General features: G+C 40.7%; 1 protein-coding gene across 4 annotated transcripts in view; it reads left to right on the top strand.

The window, feature by feature from the left end:
• The window catches only part of nkain2 (sodium/potassium transporting ATPase interacting 2), a 532,063-nt gene that overhangs the window by 424,595 nt on the left and 79,541 nt on the right, over positions 1–27,927 (top strand). The window contains exon 5 of one of the 4 annotated variants that reach the window (XR_015751839.1): positions 25,315–25,392. The exons of the other annotated variants lie outside the window; for them this stretch is intronic. The gene's annotated coding sequence lies outside the window, so the exon portion shown is untranslated. The remainder of the gene's footprint in view (positions 1–25,314; positions 25,393–27,927) is intronic. 4 annotated transcript variants of the gene reach the window in all.

Raw genomic sequence — 27,927 nt, 5'->3', positions numbered from 1 at the left:
CTACTGAAGACAGAAGTAATAACATGACTGAGCAACAAAATCAACGTGCAATGAGGAAAGCCTCATTTCACTTTGATAAAGCTGCTAAATCATTGTTGTGAGATGAAAGGTCACTTAAAATTTGATGCCAGTCAATGGGCACTCTTCTTATATAGAACCAGAATTCCTATAATGCGAAAGCAGGCCATTCGGCCCAACAACTCTGTACTGACCTTCCAAAGATCATTCTATCTAGACCCAGACCCTATCCCTGTAACCCTGCCTTTCCCATGGCTAACTTGCACATCTCTGGACACTGTGGGCAATTTAGCAGGGTGAAACTGAGGACTGCAGATGCTGGAGATTACAGTCAAGATTAGAGTGATGCTGGAAATGCACAGCAGGTCAGGCAGCATTTGGGGAACAAGAAAATCTATGTTTTGGGCAGAAGCCCTTCATCAGGAATGATTCCTGATGAAGGCCTCCTGCCCGAAACATCGATTTTCCTGTTACCCAGATGCTGCCTGACCTGCTGTGCAATTTAGCACGGCCAATCCACCTAACTTGCATATCTTTGGACTGTGGAAGGAAACCAGAGCACCCAGCGGAAACCCTTGCAGATACAGGGACAATGTACAAACTCCACAGGCAATTGCCTGAGGGTGGAATCGAATCCAGTTCCTTGGTTCTGTGAGGCAGCATTGAACCACTGAATCACCGTGCCGCCCATTCTTGGCAACTGTCTTCTGCTCAAATAGAATTTTATCATCAGTGGAGATTCATTTTATAGACCTGCCTCCCCATTGCTCATTTGGTGCCCTCAGTGGTACTTTAGTGGTCAGTTATGGGTTTCTCCTGCCTCTCCTCATAAATGATTCACAATGGGGGAGGACCATACCAAGTATGGGGCGGCACAGTGGCTCAGTGGTTAGCACTTCTGCCTCACAGCACCAGGGTCCCAGGTTCGATTCCAGTCTCGGGCGACTGTCTGTGTGGAGTTTGCACATTCTCCCCGTGTCTGTGTGGGTTTCCTCCGGGTGTTCCGGTTTCTTCCCACAGTCTAAAAATGTGTAGGTCAGGTGAATTGGCCACGATAAATTACCCATAGTGTTAGGTACATTAGTCAGAGGGAAACGGGTCTGGGTGGGTTACTCTTCGGAGGGTCGGTGTGGATTGGTTGGGCCGAAGGGCCTGTTTTCACATTGTAGGGAATCTAATCTAAGTGTGCAATCTGACAACTTTCACTGCAAGTGCCGGTGGCTGTTCAAGCAGGAAGATGCAGTCGTTTTGTTTGGTAGCCCCTCCAAAGCATTCATACACCCTCATTCCCCCTGCCACTCTCTCCTATCCACCTTGTATACCCACAGCCTTGCCTTGCTTGCTAGAACCTGCCATCCTGGTCCTACTAGGATCCCATACCTAGCTGACATTGCAGAATGACATCTTTGGGATTGGCTGCAGTCCCTAGAGGTTGCCAGGACATCTCAAGCCTATTACCTACCCTGAGGCTATTAAATGGCTGCAGGGTGAGCCTGCCAAGTGGAGATGAGCCTGCTGTCAACCTTAACACTTTTGGCAGGGGTCTCTCTGACTTGACAATCTACCTTCCCATTAATTGTTTGTCTTTTTAAGTGTCAGCATTGTCTCAATAATAACATTGTCATCACTGATGGGTTTATGTACAGTTCTTAGACTTATACCCCTAAGGAAACTGTTGGTATAATGCCATTTTTCAGTTGAGACATTAAATGAAAGCCCCAACTCCTCTTTCAGTCAATGTAGATGCTCCCAGTGCATTATCTGATTTTAAACAGTGGAGCTCCTCTGGTGTCCAGGCTGGAATAACCTTCAACAATTAAAATAGATTATCTCGCAAGAGCATTGCTGTTAGAAGGATGGAGGTGCATGTAATTTATCTTCCATTTGCCAACAATGCACCATACACAACTTTTCAAAATTGATAATTGGCTGTGAAACATATCCTGAAGCTATGATTTCAGGATCTTTCTTTCCTTCTCATATACAATATTATCATATTTTGGAGTTTTTTCATAATTATTAATACATCTGTGATATGAAATATTCCAATTCACTTGTAAGACATGAAATCGAGAGCAAAGAGAATTATCTCACAAATACATATTTGCAATTTCCTTTTTTCCTTGTATTTGTGTCAAAAGATATAAATACGAATTGTTTTAATATGTCTTTACTGGACTCTTACCATTTATTGCCACTCTCAGGTTGTCTCCCCGACTTAAATATTAGATAAGATTAGATTAGAGCCCTTCAGCCCAACAAGTCCACACCGACCCGCCGAAGCGCACCCACCCAGACCCATACCCCTGCATTTACCCTTGCACCTAACATTACGGGCAATTTAGCATGGCCAATTCACCTAACCTGCACATTTTTGGACTGTGGGAGGAAACCGGAGCACCCGGAGGAAACCCACGCAGACACGGGGAGAATGTGCAAACTCCACACAGTGGATACTTCACAGATCCTCAGAATGAGACAAACATATGAATAATTGACCCCTTTCTTGTGCAACACTAATGATAGAAACAACAAAGCGATGTCATCATGTTTTTTTGGAATGCTCGTGATTTTGATTTAGGTGCAACATTGCACAAAAAGCAGATTAAAAAACAATTTTATTATGCATTTACATATAATGACTGTAAAACGTAATAAACGATCCAACAAGGGAGGCTGCTATAGTCAAGTGACTAGTCTTAGCAAAAATCTCTCAGAAGCTTGTCAGGAGTTAATGTCAGCCAGAAAATCAATGCTTCATGTACTTCTTGATGAGTCTACAATGCTAACCGTTGTTTACAAACTTCTATAAAATTGATTTGTCTCCAAGAAAATCCCCTGTACAATAGAACTGCAAGTTTTACCTTACATGTAAGATGTAGTTAATGACATTCCACTCAACCTCTGGGATGGTCCATAAGCAATGATTTACTTAAAATGCAAGTCTTGATGGTAATTGTTTCTTCCTCCAAAATAAGGATTTTGATTACAATTCCATGTACTGTAGCCAAATACATTTTAACTGTACAGTTTTGAAATAGCAGTCAATTAAGGGTTAACTTTGTTCCATACAACATCCACTGACAATATCAAAGCCTCTAACTTGGACTACCAACGAAAAGCCTCTGGCCTGTGAAAAACAGCCAACAGACTTTATTTGTGCTGCTCCCAAGTACATAACTTTTTTTTACTAAACAGTGAAGCAGCAGTTACATCTATGAAAAACCTTTTTTAGAAGACCTCCATAGGAAGTCTTAGAGATAAAAAATGGTGTAAGGCTCCAGATGTCTGACTAGCTCTTCAACTCACTCCACAAAGGAACAAGTCTGCTGACTGTAGATTTGGAGTTTTGGATTCCATGTCAAAAGCAAGGGGTAAATTATGTCCCTCAGTTGTTTTGTACCTAAGCTGTTATCAATTGATTATACTCTTTATCCTTTGTGATTAAATCTCTTCCCTTGTATGTTTGCAAACATCCCTGTGTTGTGAAGTATTCCCCCATCCCAGAGTGTGTGTGTGAAATAAACCTGAATTCTCATTCAATTTTAGAATACCGCAGTTGTGATCCTTACAAAGTCAGAATCCACAAAAGGGAAATGGGGGAATATGCCTTCACTGTTTTCAAAAAAATTGAAAAGTTCAAATCTCAATCTGTTTACAGATAGGTTGGGAGAATGGAGAGAAAGAGATTTATTTTAAAACACACAATTTATCCATAATAATTGTTGTCATATTTTGTTAAAATTCAAGGCACATGGAGAAACCATTCTTTTATACTGTTCTCTATCGCTCTCACAATCACGTCACTTATGCTTTATTTTCCAAAGCTCATATTTTATTGTAGGCCTGTCAAGCACAAAGACTGCTAGTTTTGCTGCAGTTGCTGTTTTCCACAAGTGCAGAAAGACATTGAAATCTCACATGTGACGAACAAGTCACACTGAAATCAGACAGAAAGATTGTTGAATTAGAGAGTTCACTCAGTGTTCAAATCATTTGTGACCAATGAGACATTATCATGTCAGATATTGTGGAAGAAATATTCACAGGATCTTCTTGGAGCTACCAATATTCATTCATTTTGCAGCAGTCGACTTCTGAATATGTTTCACACCATCATTCTGTGAGAGGTGTCTTCATTGGAAATTTGGACAATTCCTTCAGGGTCTGACTGATGGTTGCATGTTAAAGAATACTGCTGGTGATCTGAAAAAGAGACAGCTAGGACCAGAAGAACAGGAACAGAGCTAACCATTTGTTTGCTGAAGATGTGATTCAAAGGATCTGGGACTGCTCTCAATTTTTCAATTCAAGCTTCCAGAATGGTTGTGGTGTGCTGTTCTCTGCATGATATCTCTCTGCACAGAGGTTGAGCTGAAAGAAGACAGATGTGCAGAGCAGTCAGGATAGCTGAGGCCACGGTGCTTACAGCCACTCACCAGCAAAGGCCATGCTGGCCACACAAAGATATGCTTCAGCTCATTTGAATGCATGAGAGTATCTAACGGTGCAATCAGAAATCTGATCTCCCCAAGGACCCCCACTACAAGCTCAACTCATTCCAAAGGTTACAATTCAATCATCACCTTCATATTTTTTACTTCGTATAAGATCTTGTTATACCTGAACATTCAGGATGCAGCAAAAGGAGTTGAAGAAAAAAGTTCAGATAAGGTGTTTAATTCATTGAAATAAGTATCTAGACGTCACAATTAACCTTGCTATAAATGCCCAAATGAACACACCTTTGTGCAATTAAAAGAGCTTTCTCATCCATTTCCAGTTTCTTCTATATGGTGCCACCCTATCACTTTAGAAAAGCTGGAGACAGGCTGCGTATTCTGTTGATCTTAAGATCTGCTGGTTTTTAGATCATGTGAGACCCCAACTACATCTGAGTAGGGGCACAGTTTGACAGGAGGCAGCATGTGCACAGCATCTGTCTGAGATGGGGCGACAATGCAAAGAATAAGAATTTGGAGAAGGGTTCTCAATGGAATCAGCACTTTCTTCATAGAGTCACAGAGTCATACAGCATTGGAAACAGACACATCAGTCCAATGAGTCCATGGCAAATATAATCCCAAATTAAACTGGCCCCATATGCTTGGTCCTGGCCCATATCCCTCCAAATTTTTCCCATTCATGTACTTATACAAATGTCTTTTAAATATAATTGTACCCACATCCACCACTTCCCCAGAAAGTTCATTCCGCACACAAATCACCCTACATGTAAAATATTTGCTCCCATGTGTTTTTAAAATCTCTCTTCCTCTCACCTTAAAAGTGCACTCCCCTTGTCTTGAAATCCCCCATCTCCCATAGTGAAAAGACATCGACTATTAACATTATCTAACCCCCCTTCATTATTTAATAAACTTCTATAAGGTCACCTCTCAACCTCCTACACTTCAGTGAAAAAGTCCCAGCCTATCCAGCCTTTTTTTATAACTCAAACCTTCTAAACCATGTAACATCCTAGGAAATATCTTCTGAACCCTCTCCAGCTTAATAACATCTTCCCTCTGACCTGCAATACACAGCTAGCTATAGGTTGAAGACAAGTTGGTTGTATTTCACTGAGTCATTGAGCCATCAAGATGAAGCTTTCTTTCTTCCTTTGTGAGGTGACAGACTGAATGTGCTGGCCATGTACTCGCATGCTGCATCTATTAGAAACAGGTGGCCACTGTTTCCATGGAGATAGACATCACGTAAATGCCTGAAGCATGATGTACTCATGCCAGAGAAGACTTCCTCTGTTCTCTTTGTCAGGGTGTGCATTACCTTTGGAAATACCGACTGAAGCACATGCATTTCCAGTTTACTACTCCACAAAACTTCTTTTAAGATGGCCTCTGATGTTCAATATTTATACCCAACTGGACAGGGTTTGAAGCATCTCACATTCTCTGATGGGGATATACCATTTCTGCTTATGTCTCAAGCATCTGCTCCCATTCATATATGATGTGAATCTATGACAACTGAAGTATTGTTTTTGCAGGTTTGAACGAATAATGTGACAATGCATCCCCAGAGTGATTGTCCTCCTTGAGGACTCATTGGCATCTTTCTGCTGCTACTCTGTGGTCACTTTTGAAAGACTGTCAGAGATAAAGACATGAGGTAGTGCTTGTTGTGTTTTTTTTAAAATAGATTTGTGTTTAATTATGTGTGTCCAGTGATTGTTGACTGCGAACTGTGTATGATTAGACAAGCTTTTAAAATAAGCTTAGGCAAGCTTTAAGCACGAGAGAGCAAATATTTTAAAACATTGAATAGAACTCCTTTTACATACATACATATCTCAGCAAAACTTCAAGGCATAAAACAACAGTGCTGACATGAGAAAAGAGTTACAGCCCAACATAGACTGAAGTATGACAGACATTTCAATTAGTGGCCATAACAGTTATCCATAAGTGACAGTTAATTAACAAGTGACAGTGGTATTCTAATGCATCATCAGGACATGAAGCACCCCATCTCTAGATTACCAATGCTTTATATCTGTGCCGCTCTCCTGATCTCCAAGAACCCTCCCTGTGATCAAAGTAGTTAGGGCTGCAGAGTCCACTCTGTTTATTTTTAACCTTGTCTCATCCCAATTTATACATTCTTTTGTGAAATGCCAGAAAATTGAGAGTTATGAGTTTCAGAAATGGAATGTGTATTGGGGAAGGCCTGACAAGCATTTTGGAGGGTGATGATGGGGATGCAAGAGAATGAGTGTGATCATTGGCTGTTCAGTTGGAGATTTGAGGAGATGCCTGAAGAGAAAAAAATGCGAGGAATTGGAAGGTGTGTCAGTTAAAAAAAGGTAGGTATGTGAATGGTAGGCAGCTGTGAGGGTAATGAATGCTACCACAAAGTGGTACAATATTCATTTTCCCTAATATGATGAGGTTGTTGAACCTTTTCTGACACTGACTACAAGTCTTGGAAGCTGCACTCTTGTATGACATCCAGCCATACTTTCGTCGTTTTGGGTGGTTGACATCTAACAGTCATAGAGTCATAGAGATGTACAGCATGGAAACAGACCCTTCGGTGTAACTCATCCATGCGGACCAGATATCTCAACCCAATCTAGTTCCACCTGCCAGCACCCGGCCCATAACCCTCCAAACTCTTCCTGTTCATATACCCATCCAGATGCTTTTTAAATGTTGCAATTGTACTCGCCACCACCACTTCCTCTGGCAGCCCCTTCCACACATGAACTACCCTCTGCATGTAAAAGTTGCCCCTTAGGTCTCTTTTATATCTTTCCCCTCTCACCCTGCTCAAGGTTGCATGTTCATATCACGTCAGGCTCACTGTGCTTAATTGAAGTGCAATTTCTTACAGGCGGCATGGTGGCTCAGTGGTTAGCACTTTTGCCTCACGGCACCAGAGTCCCAGGTTCTATTCCAGCCTTGGGCAACTGTCTGTGTGGAGTTTGCACATTCTCCCCATGTCTGCGTGGGTTTCCTCCAGGTGCTCCGGTTTCCTCCCACAGTTGAAAGATGTGCTGGTCAGGTGAATTGGCCATGCTAAATTGCCCATAGTGTTAGATGCATTAGTCAGAGGGAAGTGGGTCTGGCTGGGTTACTCTTCGGAGGGTCTGTGTGGACTAGTTGGGCCGAAGGGCCTGTTTCCACACTGTAAGTAATCTAATCTAATCTAATCTAATCCTGTCCCTCAGAATTCCCTCCAACAACTTGCCCACCACCAGTCTATAGTTCCCTGCATTGTCCTTACTACCTTTCTTAAACAATTGCACCATCTTGGTAAAACTCAAGTCTTCCGGCACCTCACCTGTGACTATCAATGATGCAAATATCTCAGCAAGAGGCCAACAATCACTTCCCTAGCCTCCCACAGAGTTCTGGGGTACACCTGATCACCTGTACTGAGGAAAAATAAGTCCCAATTGATCATCTCCACCTCCAACTCCTCTTCCAAGGAAGAATTACAGTGCCATTGATAGAGGCTGCCTTCCCATGTCATCCTTCCACTTATTTGCCTCCAGAGAGCATCACAATATAAAGATTTCTTGCAGCTATTCTGACTCCCATCAGCGTTCTTAAAATAGATATCCTTCCAAGGTTTGAGCCAAAGGAAGAGGCTGAATAGGCTGTGGCTGTTTTCCCTGGAGCATTGAAGGCTGAAGGGTGACCTTATAGAGGTTTATAAAATCATGAGGGGCCTGGGTAGGGTAAATAGACAAGGTCTTTTTCCTGGGGTGGGGGATTCCGAACTACAGGGCATAGGTTTAGGGTGGAAGGGGAAAGAGTTCAAAGGGACGTAAGGGGCAACGTTTTCACGCAAAGGGTGGTACATGCATGGAATGAGCTGTCAGAGAAAGTGGTGGAGCCTGATACAATTACAACATTTCATGGGGATATGAATGGGAAGGGTTTAGAGGGATATGGGCCAAGTGCTAGCAAATGGGAATAGATTAATTAACTCTTTGCCTTCATTAATTGGATCATAGGTCATCCCTTCACTTGCTATTCAGCTATTGACACTTTACTCACACTGTTTGACACTTTTGATCACCTGCAAAGACTTGTTGTTTAGCTTGTCAACCCTCCCTCACACCATTTGTGCTATCTTTTGACACTCTTAATAATCTGGAATTATCTTGCAACAATCTCACCACCTATAAATTCTGTGCCCGTACTCTTCCCTCCACTTCACCTGACAAAGGAGCATGGCTATGAAAGTGAGAACTATTCCTTGGTTTGTACTCCACTTAAGCTGGGCTGTTATCAGTGTTCTAGTAAATCATATAACCTGGGCTTTGGATAAAGCATAAAACTAACAGTGGAGAGAAGGGGGTCATTTGAAGAAAAAATTAGAAATGTGATTTAGGAGTGTGATTCACCAAGAGGGATGCCCAAACTCAACAATGTCATGATGGTACAAAATTTGGTTCACTGATTTTTGAATTCCCTTGGTTGGTTCAATACCTGGGACTTTCATGGACTTAAAGTATTTAAAAAGGGCTAAAAACACTGACTCTCAATTTCTACCGAAGCACCTGACCTATACTGGTTGGCCAAGTTTTCTGAAACTCAACATGAATTATATCAAAGATAACCTGAGCTGAAATTAGCATTTTTCTCAATGACAATGAAATCAGTCAGCCAGGTTCCCGACTACCACTGAGGCCGTGGAAAGCTCCTGATCATTTTTTTTATTTGAGCTAAATAATTATGATCATCTTCTCATGTTGGAAATGAAAACATCACCTACAATTATCAGGTGTGGACAGTGACCTCAGCAGGTGAAATATACAAACAAGTTACTTTTTCAAGTGTCTTTTTGGAGGAAAAAAGGGAGATGGAATCTAGACTGTAGAACTAAACACAGCCTGGAGAAGGTCCTTTCTTTCTTGAAATGGAAAAGACTCAGTGATAATTCTGACTGGGAAAAAAAGATCAGGAAACCCAAAATTCATAAGATAAATACAACATTTTCTACTGTTGACTGCTTTAAAAAAAAACTAACCTATCATGGTTTCGGAATAAAATATTATGCGTTGAAGATACCATGAGGGACTCAAAAATGTGTGTGTTCCCTTATCTTCTTTTTGACTGGTCACTATTCCTTGTGGGTATGGTTGTGAGGGCCCAAGTGACCGAACAAAGGCCATATGCTTGATATACTGATCTGAAGTGTTTTTAAAACCCTGGCTCTTCAAATTTGAAGCAAAACCACTGTAGCTATCACTAAATATTTGAAGAAAAATTTTCTGATGCACAGTTTTGTTTGGCCATGTGCAGCATAAACAAAATCCATACCATCTGATCATGAGAGTTTCACTAGATTATCTTTGATGACATTTGTCCAAGGGCTATCATTCTGTTAGTATTAATGTCTAGCTCAGTTTCCAAAGCTGCAGTCAAAGCTACAGCTATCTCAGCAAGCAGTTCTGAGTTCAGTTTGATTTTCAATTTGGACAGACTATAAATCATTAATTTTCTTTGATATGGAGTCTTAACAGAGTTTTTTTGTTTTTCAAGAAATTAACCACTCGTGGACACTTAAAAATCATGAAGGTTTCAGGAATGGAATTCTTTTTCACTATCAAATGTGTAGGAGTGAGAGCTGTATTGAACTATTAGATTTTTTTCTTTCATATTCACGTGGCTCCTAAGGGTCTTCTCATTGGGGAATAATGAGTGAGTGGCTATGGAGGTAGCAGAAAAAGAATGAGGGACCAGCAGAGTAGGTGAGAGTTATCATTGAGTTGTCATAGAAGGTGTAAGTGGCCATAGGGATAGTTGGGGGGATGAGCAGGTGAAGGTGAGGTGCTCCAGCTTTTGAAATAATTGAGACAAAATACCAAAGAACCAAACAGCCTTGGCACCTCTTGTTGGATTTAGAGGGCCTGACTCTATTCTGAATGAGCCATTCACCAAAAAGTATGATCCAGGTTACATTTTAATTAGGTGAGTCCAGCAAATCAGGAAACTTCAAGCCTCATTAGTTACAAATAAAAACTGCCCTCTTTTCTTTTCAAATTTGTAGTCATGGTCATTGTGGAAGTTTTAGTCTGTTATGTTTTTTGATTAATAATTGTTGAGTAACTAACATATTATACTTATGGTTTGGAGATGCCGCTGTTGGACTGGGGTGTACAAAGTTAAAAATCACACAACACAGGTGATTGTCACCTGATGAAGAAGCGGCGCTTCAAACGTTAGTGTGCTTCCAATTAAACGTATTGGACTATAACCTGGTGTTGTGTGATTTTTCATATTATAGTTAGTCTGTGAAGTGCCCCGCTTGTGAATTCATTACAAGAGTTTTGCAAAACCACAGCAATTTACTTCCTTGGGGAAGTTTGGTTATTTCATTCTGTTGTTTCATTCACTGGGATTTACTTCTCCATGATGAAAGGACAGCACCTACTGTTCACCTCATTAACAACTGCTCACAGACACTTTGCCAGTTTTGTCAGTGGAGATTTCCTTTAATCCAACATCCTTTCCAGCACAGCAGGGAATGTGACATTTGTGAACAGGGACAGAAAGGAACAAGAATTTGTTCTTCAAAGGATCAGAGTAACGTACCCTTACTGATAGAGGTGGAGACCAAGTATAAAGCAGGAAATATAAATAAGATTTAACTAATGTAGAAGAGGAAAAATAAAGACTATGAAGTTGACATGGAATTAAAGAGAGATAAAGGAAACAGAATAAGACAGATCAAAAATTTTAACTTTTATATTTTAAAAAGGCTCCAACAATAATTTTTTTCTGAGGGAATGATTTATATTTTAAGGCCAGCGAAATCGTACATAAGTAATTATCAATTGTCAAGGTATTAAAAAACTCAATTACCTGCGAACATACAAGTCTTAACTTTTTAGTATTTGTTTTAATTCAAAACTAATTGCTATTATAGTGACTCAAATTGATTAACAAGTGCTGGAGATCACATCCAATGAAAATTCAGAGTATCCCTGATTGTAACTACTTGATTTCCAATTCTCATAACTAACTACATATGTGCCCACCCTTCCAACCCCTACACTCCACTCTCAGTATACCCCCACCACCTCAGAAATTGGTGAAGGTTTCTTTCACAATAACATAAGCATGTGAGCATTAACAGTTTCATTGCTACCGTTTTTGCAAATTTTGGACTAATTATTTGTTTTTCCTGTCATTTTAAGCTTCATGAAAATTTATTGTTTTCAGTATTGGATTTTGTTATGTGCATCTTCAATTTGATTCTGTTTGTAGTGGATGGGGGAAGAGTGGGAAATGCATACTCAATGAGATCACTGTTACCTAGGAAGATATAGATAGATTTTAGATTAGAATGAGAATTTGTTCATTATGTCAGGCAGAGAGGAAATGTATTGCATTACTATTCATTGAATTGTTGTACAGAGAAATATGTTTATTTAGAAGCACTTCACATACACAACCCTTAAAGTAAATTGAAAATATTTTTTTCCTGATGCAGCCAAGACATGGCCAATATCCATGTCATTATCAGGTTAGTCAGCTAAAGATGTCGGTGTTCTGAATAAGAGATTGGTATTTACCATCAATTTATTTTGTGTCAGTTGGACTTCTCAAAAAATAATTTCCCTTTTGTGATTTTACTTTATGTAAACAATGGGTTTTACCTTAGAGTCATCTTACATGTAAGCTTTTACATTGCCTGGTACAGTTAATTCCAAAAAACATACCATACTAGATGAATCTGGTCCTACTCTGCTGTTTATGTTGAACTCTCGAGCTCCTGTCACTATTCTATCTCACATTTCCTTTACCCATGTCTGTGCTTCCTATTTATCCATCCCAAGATGATTTAAGAATCACAATTATTGATGAGTTGTCTTATATTTTCAAACTTTGTTTTCTAGTTTTCTTGGCTGAAAGCAAAAGAGTTTGCTTATATGAGGATCGCTTTATATCTGAAATATGGTAAATGCACATTACATCTTTGTACACTAGATCCAATCTCTACATCAATTGTTTATAACAAGATAGAGAACAGTGCAAGATAATTCCTCCTGTGCAGGAAGCACTTTAATTTTATTTCTTAAATAGGGAAAGGAGGTGAAGTAGTTAATAAAGGAGTCAAAATGATGCAGTAGTGAGAACGGATATTGGCTTGGAAAATCACAATGTGAATTCCATATAGGTGGAGATAAGAAACACCTAGGACAGAAAACATTAATGGGGATTGTCCATATGCCCCTAAATAGTAGTGATGATATATGGGAAGGGATTAAGCCAGAGATTAGAGATACCCATAATAAAGAAACAATTGTAATTATAGATTATCTGCATAAAGATTGGACAAACCAAACCAGCAATAATACTGTGGAGGAGGAATTTCTGGAGTGTATTCAGAATTTTGTTTTTTAAGACACACATTGAGCAGGCTATCCTAAACTGGGTATTGTGCATTGAGAAAGGATGAATTAACAGATGTTTTGTCCTGGGTCTGGTGGGGAAAAGCAACCATAAAATGATAACATTGTTCATTGAGATAGAGAATGAAAAAGTTGAATCTGAAACTGGAATCCTGAATCTACATAAATGGAACTATGAGGCTTTGAAACATGAGTTCCCAATGATGAATTGGAGAACCTCAAGTCAAAGGGTTGGCAGTGTTTGACTAATATTTAATGACTGTATGCATGAATTACAATATTCCAATCTGGCACAAAAATAAAACAAAAGGTGGTTCAAATGGCTTACCAAATAAAATAGAGATAATATTAAATCTAAAAAGGAGGCATATGAAACTAACATGAAAAGGAGCAAGCCTGAGAACTGGGAGCAGTTCAGCATTCAACAAAAAAGGACAAAAACGATTGATCAAGAAGGGGAAAGTAGAGTATGAGAAAAACCTTGCAAAGAACATAAAAATTTATTGGAAATGCTTCCATAAATATGTGATGAGAAAAACATTAGTAAAAATGAATGTAGATCTCTTATAGTCAGAAATTATAATGGGGAACAAAGAAATAGCAGAAGAATTGAACATATAAAATATAATTTTAACGAATAATATATTATTAATATTGGAGACAGTTCAGAAAAGGTTCACACCCTTCCAAATATGTTGTCCCCATATTTAAACAGAAAGGGCTGAAATGCACACAGCCCAAATTTCCCATATCCTGGTTAAAAAGTTGGGGAGCCAGCTAATTGAATGCCAGTTACTCCACTATTTGGAAGCCAGATTTCCAAATTTCTAGATCAGAATGTCAAGCATTGAAGAGTTGTCAGCAAATCAGAAACGAGAAACCTCCTCATGATAATGCACAACGAGGATTGCTGACCACTGGTTGATGCTGTATTTGGGGACTTAAGACAGCAAGTTGTGCTGAATCCAACCAGCACATGAGTCAGGGGCCACCTTGTGTAACAAGCTGGTAGGGAGCCATGGCTTGAGAGCCCAAAGGGGAATGGGAAGTTGAGTCATGTTACACCTGAGATGGCCTTCCAATGGAGCAAGGGGCCATTCTTACCACAGATCACACAGAGAAACTTGTCAGGCTAGATACTTGGCATGAAGTTATCTTATCACTAGTTACGTATTTTTTGTGGTGAAATTATTAACTGCCCAATTAAGTACCTTATTTGGCTCCCAGTTGGGCAAGATACCTGGCAACAGTTCCAATATTGTGGTCGAGTAGACTTGGAATGGCAGCCAGGCAGCCTGTTGGATTTACGTCTCTTCTGCTTTTGAATCCCATTCAATTCTGATTAAATAGTAGGACCCTGTGGCAATAGAGATGTTAAACTTTCAGGTCTCCCAATCAAAACACCTCGCCCAGATCACCAACCCCAGTCGATATCTGTGCCTTTAACTTTCCAATTCAAAATTTAATTCTTCCAGAGTTCCTAAAATGCTACTTTACCATGATGAGCATTTCTGATTGAATATATATTGATATAGGAAAGTTACAATTTGCTGATATAACCCTGTTTTACTCTCCATGATTATACCAGTTAATACTATTTGATAAATTGATCTATTTTGTTACCTAACATCCTGAAATGTGGATGTCATAGTCATATAATATGGCATTTAATAAAATAAAAGCATGATCGCAAATGCACTATCCAAGTTAAACTTAGGATATAATTTTTACGAAGCCAAATTTAAACTCTGCCATGCCCTGAATCTAGCATTGGACGCAGGCACACAGAAAACATTCAAACCTTGGAGGTAGATCAGTGAAGATCCCAAGCATCAAATAACTCAGAAAAGAATGAGGAAACTTGGAATTTGCAGCTTTAAGAGAAGGCAATTAAGCAAATCTGAAATATTATTTCAAGCTAAGCCCTATTTATGAGAAGTGAACATCAGTTCAAACTAGTTTAAAGCAAATTTAGGATTAATATAACAAAGTTCCATGAAACAGACTTCTCAACATAATAATGGTAAAGAATATTTGCAAAGCAATAAACAGCTGTGATTAAGGGACACTATTGTTAATTTAAATGGATGAAATTAGTCACATGGCTAATCACATCTGTATTTATTTCAAAAAATAGAATCACTCTTCAAGTCATATACATCTGGAAAAGCATTTTTTCTGGATGTAATGGTATTTGGAATGTGGGCAACAAGATCTATTTACAGGGACTTCGGGAAAATCAGTGAAGGGGAAGGAAAATAACTATTTAAGAAAGACAGAATGTGATGTAAAGCACAAATACATTTATCCAACTCTAACAATCTTCTGCAAAACGACACTTTATTTAGGAATTTTCCCATTTACACAATCATGTAGCAGGAGAAAGTGAGGTCTGCAGATGCTGGAGATCAGAGCTGGAAATGTGTTGCTGGAAAAGCGCAGCAGGTCAGGCAGCATCCAGGGAACAGGAGAATCGACGTTTCGGGCATAAGCCCTTCTTCAGGAATGAGGAAAGTTTGTCCAGCAGGCTAAGATAAAAGGTAGGGAGGTGGGACTTGGGGGAGGGGCGTCGGAAATGTGATAGGTGGAAAGAGGTCAAGGTGAGGGTGATAGGTCAGTCTGGGGTGGGGGCGGAGAGGTCGGGAAGAAGATTGCAGGTTAGGAAGGCAGTGCTGAATTCGATGGATTTGACTGAGACAGGGTGGCGGGAGGGGAAATGAGGAAACTGGTGAAATCCGAGTTCATCCCTTGTGGTTGGAGGGTTCCTAGGCGGAAGATGAGGCATTCTTCCTCCAACCGTCGTTTTGTTGTGGTCTGACGATGGAGGAGTCCAAAGACCTGCATATCCTTGGTGGAGTGGGAGGGGGAATTGAAATGTTGAGCTACAGGGTGGTTGGGTTGGTTGGTCCGGGTGTCCCAGAGGTGTTCTCTGAAACGCTCCGCAAGTAGCCGGCCTGTCTCCCCAATATAGAGGAGGCCACATCGGGTGCAGAGGATGCAATAGATGATGTGTGTGGAGGTGCAGGTGAATCTGTGGCGGATATGGAAGTTTCCTTTGGGGCCTTGGAGGGAGGTGAGGGGGGAGGTGTGGGCGCAAGTCTTGCACCTCCTGCGGTTGCAGGGGAAGGTGCTGGGAGTGGAGGTTGGGTTGGTGGGGGGTGTGGATCTGATGAGGGAGTCACAGAGGGAGTGGTCTTTACGGAATGCTGATAGGGGAGGGGAGGGAAATATATCCTTGGTGGTGGGGTCCGTTTGGAGGTAGCGGAAATGACGGCGGATGATGCGCTGTACATGGAGATTGGTGGGGTGGTAGGTGAGGACTTGCCGCTCTTCCGCCCTTGAGCCCCGCCCCTCCAACCGCCACCAGGACAGAACCCCACTGGTCCTCACCTACCACCCCACCAATCTCCATTATACAGAGCATCATCCGCCGTCATTTCCGCTACCTCCAAACGGACCCCACCACCAAGGATATATTTCCCTCCCCTCCCCTATCAGCATTCCGTAAAGACCACTCCCTCCGTGACTCCCTCGTCAGATCCACACCCCCCACCAACCCAACCTCCACTCCCGGCACCTTCCCCTGCAACCGCAGGAGGTGCAAGACTTGTGCCCACACTTCCCCCCTCACCTTCCTCCAAGGCCCCAAAGGAAACTTCCATATCCGCCACAGATTTACATGCACCTCCACACACATCGTCTATTGCATCCTCTGCACCCGATGTGGCCTCCTCTATATTGGGGAGACAGGCCGGTTACTTGCGGAGCGTTTCAGAGAACACCTCTGGGACACCCGGACCAACCAACCCAACCACCCTGTAGCTCAACATTTCAATTCCCCCTCCCACTCCACCAAGGATATGCAGGTCTTTGGACTCCTCCATCGTCAGACCACAACAAAACGACGGTTGGAGGAAGAATGCCTCATCTTCCGCCTAGGAACCCTCCAACCACAAGGGATGAACTCGGATTTCACCAGTTTCCTCATGTCCCCTCCCCCCACCCTGTCTCAGTCAAATCCATCGAATTCAGCACCGCCTTCCTAACCTGCAATCTTCTTCCCGACCTCTCCGCCCCCACCCCAGTCTGACCTATCACCCTCACCTTGACCTCTTTCCACCTATCACATTTCCGACGCCCCTCCCCCAAGTCCCTCCCCCCTACCTTTTATCTTAGCCTGCTGGACAAACTTTCCTCATTCCTGAAGAAGGGCTTATGCCCGAAACGTCGATTCTCCTGTTCCCTGGATGCTGCCTGACCTGCTGCGCTTTTCCAGCAACACAATCGTGTAGCAGCCAATCAACACCCTTGCACCCACCTCAAAGCTTGTGTAGGTATGCTCTCAGATAATTAGTTTGGTGTTTAGTACAGCAGCCTTTCATTGCTTCTAGAAAGGAGAATAGCTGTAGTTGATCAGAAGTTGCCTTTTCTTTTACAAATTTGAGACATTTTAGTAAATCAGATCAGTGCAGTGTACATTCCCTTATCCTACGCTCCAAAGTCAGTTTAATCATATATGCTCTGTGTACCATTTTTCTCTTTTAAACAGTATAAATTCCTTTAAATAGAATTTTCCCTTCTCCCTGCTCCCAATGTCTGATAAGTTAGATTGTGAACCTGGCACATCGATGTCTGTTCAACACATTTTCAAGGATTGCAGAATACCTTCATCATTCGGTCCCAAAACCACAGCGTGCCATCTTCAGGATGCACTGCAAAAACTCACCAAGGTTCCTTAGGCACTATCTTCCAATCTTCTGAGGTTGTCAGAATATACACGGAAACACCACTCCCTTCAAGCTCCCCTCTAAACCACGGACCATCTTGAATTGAAACTATTAGTCAGAGGGAAATGGATCTGGGTGGGTTGCTCTTTGGAGGGTCGGTTGTTGATCCGAAAGCCCTGTTTCCACACTTTAGGGAATCTAATCTAATTGAATCTCGAATCTAATCTAATCTGTATAAATATTCTTTCTCTGTCTCTGAGTCAAAATCCTGGAACTCCCTCCCAACACCATACACCCATTCCATATGGATTGCAGCAGTTCAAGAAGGTAGCTCATACCACCTTCTCAAAAGCATTTAGGAATGAGCAGTAACTGCTGAAGCTAGCAACACTCATTTCCCATGAATGAATAAAAATAAAACATTTTCATTATCTCCAAGACACTTCCTGAATTCATGGCAGAAATCAGTTGAGCACATCACCAGTCAGTTGGTTTAGTCAGAAAATTAGTTGTGACACCACAGAATCATCGAATTGTTATCACACAGGAGGAGGCTATTTGGCCCATCAAGCCTGCACCAACTCTTCAAACGAGCATCATCACTTAGTGCCAATATCCTGCTTTTTCCCCGTATCCTTGTGACTATTTTTGTTCAAATGATCATCCAAAGTTCTCTTAAATGCCTCAATTGAATCTGCCCTCAGCACACTTACAAGCAGTTTCATTGAGTGAAAAAGCTTTTTACTCACATCACCGTTGTTTCTTTAGCACCTCACTTTTAATCCATGTCCTCTCGTTTCTCACTATATGCTCCATTCATATTGCTCATATTTTGAAAATATGTATCAAATTTCCTCTCAGCCTTCTTCTCTTCAATCTGAAATTATAACTGAAGTTTCTCACACCTGGAATTGTTCTTGTAAATCTTGCAAAATATAAGGGAACATAAAAAGAAAATAGAAGTATATTAAAACATCTTGAAGAAAGTACGGGGTTTGACTACAAAAATTAAGAAAGCTGGATAAATAAATCCAGAAACCAAATTAAAGCAATTTCTGGCACCAAGACAAAATTTCCATTTGTAGGGAAGAAATTGAAACATATAAAAAACAATTGAGTTAAAAATTTAATCATATTATTAGAAAAGTATATGAATCTTACAAAATAATTGTTGAAAGCCTGATTTTGAAAATGAGAAACAAACCTTAGATGACAAGTGCACACAGGAGAATATTATTAGTGTAATGTAGAATATGAATAGCTAAGAATTATCATAGAAAAATTGTACCCTCTGTAAAAAATGTAATCCCATGTGAAGAAACATGTACTTGCATTGTTCAAGTCACAATGTTTAAGCGTAGGACTGAATTTGGGGGCGGTTTATTTTAGATATTTTACTCAAGCAAAATAGTGTTTGCTCCCAGTATATGACTCAAATATATTTTACCCTGTCACAAGTAGTAATGGCCTTATTTATCCATTTTACTGCACTGCGTCTCTTTTATGACACAATGTGAAAGAGGGCCGCAAAGAACATGAGTACATCATTCAGGCAAAGCTGTCAATTTTCATAGTATTACACTCACATACTTATCATGACTTCAGTGTCATGACTTCACTGAAATGAATAACGTAAACAGTATAAGTTACATGCTTTTATATGAGAATTGCAGGGAACATTTTTGTTATTTCTCCTTCATTATAAAGTGCCATTAATATAGCTACTCTTGTGAGTTGACAGAGACTTTAATCATAGTTACTGATGGCTACGTGACCTGGGTGATCAATACTCTTTGATTTGTTACTGCATTTTCTTTGCTTCACTAAGAAGTGTCCAAAGCATGGACCTTCTCCTTCCATACTGACAAGCTAGAAAAATAGAATATCATATATAGCAGGCTGGAGTCAAACTTTATCAGGAAAATAAAGAGCTCAGGACGCATTTCTGTTGACAAAAATAGATCCGGAAGAAACAATTAAAATAAATTAAATAATTAAAATGTTCTGAATAAATTTAGAGATTGAGATGGTACATTGAGGAAATCATTTACAATATATTCTTTTATTAGCTATTTTAATTGGGTAACATTTTATCTCCCCACTATTGATGATTAGCAACAGGGTACTGATTCTGTCCATCACTTCAGCTAGTAACCCTGGCACATTTTCATAGGAGAAAGTGAGGACTGCAGATGCTGGAGATCAGAGCTGAAAATGTGTTGCTGGAAAAGCGCAGCAGGTCAGGCAGCATCTAAGGAGCAGGAGAATCGACGTTTCATGCATGAGCCCTTCTTCAGGAATGAGGAAAGTGTGTCCAGCAGTCTAAGATAAAAGATAAAAGCCTGCTTGGCACACTTTCCTCATTCCTGAAGAAGGGCTCATGCATGAAACGTCGATTCTCCTGCTCCTTGGATGCTGCCTGACCTGCTGCACATTTTCATAGGACACAGCTCATTTAGCATGCAGGGTGAACTCAAAGCTGTGTCTCTGCTGCTATGAGGTTAGGATGAAAATTCTGACAGTTTTAGAATGACACATGTGAAGTAGGAGGGATAACAAAGGAATCAACATGCATCTCAGACTGAGCTCTAAAGGTATGGTTAGTTTAAAAACCATAAACCCATAAGAAATAGGAACAGGAGTATGCCATTTGGCCCCTTGAGCCTGCCCCACCATTTAATAGGATCATGGCTGATCCAAAATTTTTCACATCGACTTTCGTGCCCTTTAACAATAACCATTGATTCCCTTAGTGATCAAGAATCAATCTATCTCAGCCTTAAATATATATTGACTGTGGTCTCACAGCTCTCTGTGGTAAGGAGTTCTCGAGAGTCTCAACTTCCTAAGAGAAGAAATTCCGCCTCATTGCAGTCTTAAAATGTGCCACTTTATTCTGAGACTATTCCCTTGGCTCCTAGACCCTCCAATGAGGGGAAACATTCAGCATTTACCCTGTCAAGCCCCTTAAGAATCCTCATTCTTCTAAACTCCAATGAGTGGAGTCCCAACCTGTTTAGCCTTTGTCATACCAGAGATTATCTGAGTGAACCTTCTCTGAACTGTCTCCAATGAAGTAATATCTTTCCTTAAAAAGGGGGAACAAAACTAATCACAGTACTCCAGATGTAATCTCATCACACACAATTTATATCTACAGATGCTGGCATCTACACATGTCAGCCTCTCAGCACCATTATGTAACATTTCTAATTCAGTTATAGTACACCTTCTCACTTGAGTCCTGCATTGGCACCTATTATTACAGTGGTGCTGCATTGCGCTCAGGGAGCAGCATCTGGCTTACAATTTGGACCAGGATGTATTTCAAAATTACTCATTCACTCTCTTAGCATTCGCTCGCTTTGAATCTCTTTGAATGCTTACAATGTCCTTGTGTTGCCTTAACTTTTTGTGCTTTTTCAACGCAGCCAGAGATACTGGCCACACAATGCCTTGCCTTGCTATTTAGCACAGACTTAAAGCCAGTCTCCTGGTTGTTAGCAATGATCAGTCACTGATGCAACACTGCTACCATAATCTCGAACCTGTACCATGTGCCAGCAGATTACAGGGAAAAAAAAAATGTACTGCAACCAAATGGCTATGCCTCAAAGTTGAAAGGGAGTAGTCTTCAGTCAAATCAAGGGAGATGCACTTTAGTGAGGGGTGTGAGCACAGTAAGTCAATGTCAGCTTCTGAGATCAGTCCATAGGCTTGGACACAATTAGTCAGCCACTCAGAGCGGTCAGTGTCAGGGTCCTCTCTTCATAGTGGGTAAAGAATTGAGATACACATGTCCCGCTGAAACCTTGGCTTTTTCTGCACCTATGGTCTATTTTTTCCTGTATTGAGTGAATGGAAAGGATTAAGTGAGATGAAAGTGGCCTGCACAACTGTTAGTGCTGGTACAACAGGGAAATGGTGGAGGTGTCCCGAGTGAGTAAGTAGGCAGCGCAGAGGCATTGCACGGTTAGTCCTGTTAGTGGATTGGGTGGGTGAGAGTGAGTTAGGTAAGATGTTGCATGCAATTGTGTGAAAGATAGAGCAGCTCCAAAAGCACTTGTTAATTTTACTCAAGAGTATAGTGGCCAGAAGGTAAATACCATCCGTGGGACTGGAAGAGGCAAAAATCATGAAAACTGTAGAGTAGATTCTTCTGGCTGTACAGGACGTTTTTAACTGAAGAAATAGAACTTTGGTTAAGGTGCACTGATCATTGAATAACATTCACTTGGGTTTTATTGCTTAGTTTCTGAGAAACGAAAGTCGGCACTCAGTAAGATCCTAATGCCTGTTTTAGCTGATCAACGGCTTATTTAAAAAATAACCTGACCCAATTTTGGGATAGGTGTTTTTCAGAGCTGCAGGGCGTTGGGCTTCATTATGCCTGTTTATGCTTGTAAAATGAACACAGATCACAGTGTGGATTTTAAATTTCCATCTTCCAATCAGTACTTATATCCAGAAGGTGCAGATAGGCCAATAATTCTAGTGGGCATGTTAAAAGGAAAATTGAGAGCTGAGAAGAGCACAGTAATAGGATTCATTACCAAATTTCCCACCATTTCAGTCAACACCTATCCCAATTTCAGGGGTGAAAGCAGAGATAATCTTGATCAGAAAAAGAGGCATAGATTTAAAAATGACTCCTCACTCAGGAATATAATTGTAAAAATTGAAAAATTCAAAAATTGTGTTCCCCAGAACAGTTTTTTAAAGCATAGAACTCCAAGGGTAAGGCAGAAATGCTCTCAAAGCAATGAAAGGTGCTATCAGTAAGTTACAATACTAATAAATAATTGGTCATTATAGGTCATTATATATGTGGAAAGAATTTTAGATCTAAAATAAATCAAGGTGTAAGACAGTTTTCATTCTGTACATAGTGTGTAAAATACAAACCACAGCAAATGACTTACGTAATACAATATCATCAAACATTTCCACCCTGTAATTGAAGGCCCAGCAGGCCTTTAATTAATGACACAGCATTTAATATGAAAAAGAAAATCTAGTAACTATTATCCTACAAGAAACATTTGTTTTTATGACCTCAGATCTTGCAATTCACAGGATATAAGCACAGTCTCTGACTCTGCAGTGTCAGAAGTACAGGGAGCCATTTAAAAATGGCAGATGAGATCTGATGCTGCCATTCACACCCCTATTTCAATGCATCTGATTTTCCCCAGCACAGGATAAGGGTAATGTAGTGAGCTCACATATGCATTCCTGCTTAAGCCAGATCCATTATAGGGCTAGGCATCTCTGAACCCTTCCTTAATTTGTGTTTCATTGTGCCAGCTTTTCCATAACTAGAGTTGGGTACCTTTCAAAAGATAAGTTCAAATGGACTTACCCATGCCTTCCATTCCCCCTCCATGTCAAGTTATGTGAACTCAAGCTCTCTATTCCAACTCGACGTCCTTTCGTGCCCATTCACCCAGTATATACAATATAAATAAACAACAAACCCTTGGGCAACAGTGGCATGTTTGAAACTGCTTAAAAAAAACCTATTCAGAATGCTTAGGGAAAAGGAAATGTTCTTACTTCCTAAAGTAGTGTCATTTAAACAGATTATTGGCCAACCCATCAAAGCCTCTCCGATTTACTTGCTGGCTATAGACAAACCACAGACAAATAATGTTGAAGGGCTAAAACAGGACACTTTGCACACAGGGACAGGTACTCTGTTCACAGGTCAGACCAAACTGCCTCTCATGGCTGCTCACTTGCTCTCTTTGCGTATAGTCACTTAGCGCATACCTGCATTCTCGCAACATTCATGCCTCGCCTTGCCACACCATACCTGTTCATGCATTAGTGATTCGGCCAAAATCAAAGGCTATCTGTACTACAAAATGGATGTGCTGTTTTGCACAGACAAGCTGCTTGACTGTCCATAAGAATCTATCAAGAGGGAGGACAAGTTGATGAAAGACACCTCGAGACATCATATTAGCATCTACAGCATGTGCCAGCTGCCTACATGTCAAATACACTGCATGGTTACTAAAACAAGTGGCTATGTCACACTGGATGGAGTGCAGATCTTCGATTGAGTCAAGGGGGAAGCCACTGTTGGTCAGGGATCCCAGTACCCAACAGTTAAGGGCATGGTTTGTGCACAGTCCAGAGGCTTAGCCATGGTCTGTTGTCAGTTTGGGACAAAATCATCAAATGAAAGCAAATGCTGTGGATGCTGGAAATCTGAAGCAAACACGAGAATTCTGGAGAAACTCAGCAGGTCTAGCAGCATCTGTGGAGTGAGAAACAGAGTTAATGTTTCGAGTCTAGTGCAACCCTTCTTTGGAACTTCTGAATACTTACTAATCTGGGCAAGTGATACGTTTCAAGTCTTCCTTCTTCAAGATTGCATAAGAATAGAGGTTAAAAGTTAGTTCAACCCTGATCTGTGTATACTAGTTGAAAAAACTGTACTACGTGAACTGAGATGTTTGTAGCTACCTGTGGACTGAGGTTCTCATGTCCTGTTCTGGATTTGTGTGCTGTGAAGGACACAATCAAAGGGCCACCTACGTGTCACACCTGTGTTGAAGTAAAAGGAGTGCCTTATTCTGAGTGCTGGATGCCAACCATGCAGCAAGCATTCAAAAGGAAACAAGATAACAGAAGGACTTTCATTCTCTGGGTGTTAGAAACAAGTTAGCCAGCAGCCACTGTCAAAGGAACCAGGACAAAATTATTTCCATTAACCTGAAAAGCAAAGCTCACCATCCACTGAGTGAAGAAACATTTCTATATCTCAGTCCAAAATGGCCTACTACATATCCTGAGACTGTGAATCTTTGTTCTAAACAATCTTCCTGTACTGACTTAGTCCAGTCCTGTCAGAATGTTATATGATTCAATGTGATCCCCTCTCATTCTTCTAAACTCCAGTCAATACAAGCCCAATTGACCCACTTTCACTGTGCTCCCTCCAGGGAAAGTACATATTTTCTTTGGTAAGGTAACCAGGGCTGCGCACAATACTCAAGGTGTGGTTTCTTCAAGGCCCTGTACAACTGTAAGACCTGTTTGCTCCTGTACTCAAACTCTTTTGCAATGAAGTCCAACATTCATTTGTCTTCCGAACTGCATTCTGCACTTGTATGCTTGTTTTCAACGACAAGGAAACCCAGTTCCCTTCACTTCAAACTTTCCTAATCTATCAATATTTAAATAATTCTGCCTTTTTTTTCTACCAAAGAGGAAAACTTCATATTCATCCATTATACTGCATCTGCCATATATTTGTCACTAGACTTGTCTAAAAGTCCTGAAGCCTCTTTATATCCTCTCCACCACTGCCTAGTTCTATCTTGTCTGCAATCTTGAAAATATTACTCTCGATTTTCCCATCCAACTTGATGGTACTAAATTAGGGTGAAGTATTGAATTCAAATTATTAATTAATTACACTTGAAATCCATTCCTCATACACAAATTTCTGGAGATTGGGAAGCTTGGCATTAAAACTGTGGCAAAATTAATCAGCACTTCTTAGAGATGGTTAAGTGTTGGGGTTCCTTAGGTTATTAAAAGTTTAATGTTCAAAGGTACTTTTTTAGTTTTCCCTGAAAATAAGTTCGAGTATTTATTGTGAGAGGCTTATTTATGTGGTTTGAAAATTTAGTTATGACTAGGTTTCCCAATTTGTTACAGTTCCAGACAAGATACCCCAAACTGTTAAGCTCCCAGGTGATGAGGGATGAACTGGTTCCGCTTCTTTATTAATAAGAGGTGAGTCCAAAAAGATTTTAAAAAGTACAACTTTATTTGGATCAGTTTCTGAATTGCTTGTGAAAAACAGATAAGTTGATGTTGCATCCTTTATTAGTTTGACCAGTAGTGTTGACACTGGCAATTGAACAGTCAATTTTCAAATTTTTAGCTTCATTGGGATGTTGAAATTCCTTTATCCTGATTCATTTTTAAACTGGTTTTCAGCACTTGGAGTAAACTGAGTTAATTTTCCTTACCTGTAGTGCAGGGGTGCTTTCAGATTGCCCTCAAACTGTGACTTCCATGGCATACTAGACGCACAGCAGCCAAATAATACTCATAGATTAGCATTAAAGTTCACTTTTAATCCTTTTGTGTATTCATGGAAGGGGAAAACACACAAATGTCTGCACAAGATGGCTATCTGCTGAGAGGGTATTTGTGGAGGTGTTATAGTCAGTTTCTTCATTATCTCAAGTTGCTGTATCCCTGTTTGATATTTTCTCAGTGTCTTTAGGTGTTTTAATCCACTAGTTATCAACACATGGAATTCTTGCCAGCCAGCAACTGAGTTTAGAATCATAGAATCATAGAGATGTACAGCATGGAAACAGACCCTTCGGTCCAACCTGTCCATTCCGACCAGATATCCCAACCCAATCTAGCCCCACCTGCCAGCAACCCGGCCCATATCCGTCCAAACCCTTCCTAATCATATACCCATCCAAATGCCTCTTAAATGTTGCAATTGTAACAGCCTCCACCACATCCTCTGCCAGCTCATTCCATACACATACCACCCTCTGTGTGAAAGAGTTGCCCCTTAGGTCTCTTTTATATCTTTCCCCTCTCACCCTAAACCTATTCCCTCTAGTTCTGGACTCCCCGACCCCAGGGAAAAGACTTTGCCTATTTATCCTGTCCATGCCCTGCATAATTTTGTAAACCTCTATAAGGTCACCCCTCAGTCTCTGATGCTCCATGGAAAACAGCGCCAGCCTGTTCAGCCTCTCCCTTTAGCTCAGATCCTCAAACCCTGGCAACATCCTTGTAAATCTTTTCTGAACCCTTTCAAGTTTCACTATATCTTTCAATAGGAAGGAGACCAGAATTGCACGCAATATTCCAACAGTGTCCTAACCAATGTCCCGTACAGCCGCAACATGACCTCCTAACTCCTGTACTCAATACTCTGACCAATAAAGGAAAGCATTCCAAATGCCTTCTTCACTATCCTATCTACCTGCGACTCCACTTTCAAGGAGCTATGAACCTGCACTCCAAGGTCTCTTTGTTCAGCAACACTCCCTGGGACCTTACCATTAAGTGTATAAGTCCTGCTAACATTTGCTTTCCCAAAATGCAACACCTCGCATTTATTTTAATTAAACTCCATCTGCCACTTCTCAGCCCATTGGCCCATCTGGTCCAGATCCTGTTGTAATCTGAGGTAACCCTCTTCGCTGTCCACTACACCTCAAATTTTGGTGTCATCTGCAAACTTACTAACTGTACCTCTTATGCTCGCATCCAAATCATTTATGTAAATGACAAAACGTAGAGGACCCAACACCGATCCTTGTGGCACTCCACTGATCACTGGCCTTCAGTCTGAAAAACAACCCTCCACCACCACCCTCTGTCTTCTACCTTTGAGCCAGTTCTGTAGCCAAATGTATTCACTCGATCTATCCTGTCTATACCTAACATATGCTTCCTTCTTTTTCTTAACCAAATCCTTAATTTCTTTAGTCATCCAGCATATCCTATACCTCCCAGCCTTCCCTTTCACCCTGACAGGAATATACTTTCTCTGGATTCTTGTTATCTCATTTCTGAAGGCTTCCCATTTTCCAACTGTCCCTTTACCTGTGAACATCTGCCTCCAATCAGCTTTCGAAAGTTCTTGCCTAATACCATCAAAATTGGCCTTTCTCCAATTTAGAAATATTTTATCTCAGTAGCAGGCCTCTTTTAATTCCAAAATAGGTTTTTATAAGTACCAAGATCGCGTTTAGATGACCCTTCATCATACCAGATTTTGACACACCATATGTTAACACTAGATATGTTTTAGATTAGATTTAAGGTGAGGAAAATAATTAGTGTCAGCAGCAATGAGGGAGCTGTAGAGTGAACTCCAGGTGGACAGCAAAAGATGATCAACATGGAGAAGCATGTCAGAAGGGTCTCATGTCCACTTAGCAGAGTCTACAGATTTTTACAGCTTAGCTCAACGACTTCTGTGAAGAGCAGTGCTTCTTAGTTGGGTATGCACAATGTCTACTGATGAGCATTGAAGATGTTCATCTCTGAGAGAAAATTAAGTAATTAGATTTCCATCTTGATATTGGGCATTCAGACATGTGAAGCTACTTCCTGGTTTTGCATTCCTTTCCCAAACACCTCCAGAACCTCTTTGTTGGGACAAATTTTCTGATTCATGACATTCATTCACAGCAGGTATATTTTGAGAAGTTATTGGTTCAGCATTTTATTATTAATTGAATGCTGTTATCATTATCGAACTTGGAGTGGGATCATTATGCTAAT

The sequence above is a fragment of the Chiloscyllium plagiosum genome, unplaced genomic scaffold (assembly GCF_037043375.1).
Source record: "Chiloscyllium plagiosum isolate Xiang-an unplaced genomic scaffold, Cpla_swu_hap1 HiC_scaffold_3, whole genome shotgun sequence".
Lineage (NCBI taxonomy): Eukaryota > Metazoa > Chordata > Chondrichthyes > Orectolobiformes > Hemiscylliidae > Chiloscyllium > Chiloscyllium plagiosum.
This window is presented reverse-complemented; position numbering and strand designations above follow the sequence as displayed.